The sequence below is a fragment of the Arachis stenosperma genome, chromosome 6, assembly GCF_014773155.1.
Source record: "Arachis stenosperma cultivar V10309 chromosome 6, arast.V10309.gnm1.PFL2, whole genome shotgun sequence".
NCBI classification, from domain to species: Eukaryota; Viridiplantae; Streptophyta; class Magnoliopsida; order Fabales; family Fabaceae; genus Arachis; species Arachis stenosperma.
The window spans coordinates 67,429,077-67,431,792 of record NC_080382.1 but is presented as its reverse complement, the minus strand read 5'-3'; the positions used below and the strand labels follow the sequence as shown (position 1 = coordinate 67,431,792).

The window sequence follows — 2,716 nt, the reverse complement described above, 5'->3', positions numbered from 1 at the left end:
CATCAATTTCAAGAACTCCCTTCCTCTGAGGTGTCCCATTATTCACGGAATTCCTCTCAGAAGTGTACATGAATTGGTTATTTGCAACCATGTCAATGAGTTCTTGAGCCTCTTCAGGCGTTTTCTTTAGGTGAATAGATCCACCTGCAGAATGGTCCAATGACATTTTCGAAAACTCAGATAGACCATAATAGAATATATCTAATATGGTCCATTCTGAAAACATGTCAGATGGACACCTTTTGGTCAACTGCTTGTATCTTTCCCAAGCTTCATAGAGGGATTCACCATCTTTTTGTTTAAAGGTCTGAACATCCACTCTAAGCTTGCTCAGCTTTTGAGGAGGAAAGAATTTATCCAAGAAAGCCGTGACCAGCTTATCCCAGGAGTCCAGGCTATCCTTAGGTTGTGAATCTAACCATATTCTAGCTCTGTCTCTTACAGCAAAAGGAAAAAGCATGAGTCTGTAGACTTCAGGATCAACTCCATTCGTCTTAATAGTCTCACAAATCTGCAAGAACTCAGTTAAAAACTGGTAAGGATGTTCAGATGGAAGTCCATAAAACTTGCAGTTCTGTTGCATTAAAGCATCTAGTTGAGGTTTAAGCTCAAAATTATTGGCTCCAATGGCAGGAATGGAGATGCTTCTTCCATCAAATTTGGACGTGGGCTTAGTAAAATCACCAAGCATCCTCCTTGCATTATCATTATTGGGTTCGGCTGCCATCTCTTTCTCTTGTTCGAAAATTTCTGAAAGGTTACTTCTGGATTGTTGTAATTTAGCTTCTCTTAGTTTCCTCTTCAGAGTCCTTTCAGCTTCAGGATCAGCTTCAACAAGAGTGCTCTTGTCCTTGTTCCTGCTCATATGAAAGAGAAGAAAACAAGAAAAGAAGAGGAATCCTCTATGTCACAGTATAGAGATTCCTTTATGTTAGTAAAAGAAGAAAGGGGAGAAGAGTGAAGAAGAATGAATAGTCTGTATAAAGAGTATGGATAGGGGAGGTGATAAGAGATGAAGAGAAGTGTTAGTAAATAATTAAATAAATAAAAAGAGATGAGAGAGGGAGAAATTCGAAAATAAGTTTGAAAAGGAGTTAGTGATTTTCTAAAATTAAAGATAAGATAGAATTAAAATTAAAATTTTAAAACAAAAAGAATTTTTGAAAAAAAAGATGAGATATTTTCGAAAATTAGAGAGGGAAAAGTAGTTACGTGGTTTTGAAAAAGATAAGAAACAGACAAAAAGTCAAAGAGTTAGTTGAAAAAGATATTTAAGTCAAATTTGAAAAGATAAAAAGATAAGAAGTTAGATAGGATATTTTGAAATAAAATTTTTGAAAAAGATAAAATTTTGAAAAAGATAAGATAAAAAGATAAGATTTTTAAGAAAAAGATATTTTGAAAAAGATTTAATTTTTAAAAATAAAATTACTTAACTAACAAGAAACTAAAAAGATAGGATTTTAGAATTTAAAGATTGAACCTTTCTTAACAAGAAAGTAACAAACTTCAAATTTTTGAATCAATCATATTACTTGTTAGTGTAATTTCTAAAATTTGATATAAAGATAAGAAAAAGATTTTGAAAATAATTTTGAAAAAGATTTTTGAAAATTTTCAAAAATAAAAAGAAAAATGGAAAAGATATGATTTTTGAAAAAGATTTCAAAAATATTAGATTTTTAAAGATTGAAAATTTGACTTGACTTGTAAGAAACAACTAATTTTTAAAATTTTTGACTAAGTCAACTCAAATTTTCGAAAATTAGGAGATAAAAAAGGAAAAGATATTTTTTTGATTTTTGAATTTTTTTTATGATGAGAGAGAAAAACACCAAAGTGACCCAAAACATGAAAATTTTGGATCAAAACACAAGATGCATGCAAGAACACTATGAATGTCAAGATGAATGCCAAGAACACTTTGAAGATCATGATGAACATCAAGAACATATTTTTGAAAAATTTTTGATGCAAAGAAAACATGCAAGACACCAAACTTAGAAATCTTTAATGCATAGACTCTAACAAACGAAAAATGCATATGAAAAACAACAAACAACACAAAACAAGAAAACATCAAGATCAAACAAGAAGACTTACCAAGAACAACTTGAAGATCATGAAGAACACTATGAATGCATGAAATTTTCGAAAAATTAATGCATAGATTTTAGAAACATGCAATTGACACCAAACTTAAAAATTGACTCAAAACTCAAACAAGAAAAACAAAATATTTTTTTGGTTTTTATGATTTTATGATTTTTTTGTATTTTTATTATTATTTTCGAAAATATTTTTGGAAAAAATAACGAAAAAGAAAACAAAATTTTGAAAAAGATTTTTGAAAAATTTTTGAAAAGAAAATTACCTAATCTGAGCAACAAGATGAACCGTCAGTTGTCCATACTCGAACAATCCCCGGCAACGGCGCCAAAAACTTGGTGGACGAAATTGTGATCCTCAAAGTTGGTCTATTTGTATTTGTATGAAATTTAAATATTGGCTCTATCAAAAATACCCCAAAGAGATCATGGTATGATGAATTGGGATCTTAATAATCCCTGGTAATGGCACGTGTGATCACAACTCCGTTCAACTTAACCAGCAAGTGTACTGGGTCATCCAAGTAATACCTTACGTGAGTAAGGGTCGATCCCACAGAGATTGTTGGTATGAAGCAAGCTATGGTCACCTTGTAAATCTCAGTTAG

At 31.0% G+C, this 2,716-nt stretch overlaps 1 non-coding gene across 1 annotated transcript; it reads left to right on the top strand.

The window, feature by feature from the left end:
- Positions 1 to 224: 224 nt before the first annotated feature.
- On the top strand, positions 225 to 328 carry LOC130937493 (small nucleolar RNA R71). Its single transcript, XR_009068712.1, has one exon. It is a non-coding gene; the product is annotated as a small nucleolar RNA R71 (small nucleolar RNA).
- The last annotated feature ends 2,388 nt before the right edge of the window (positions 329 to 2,716 follow it).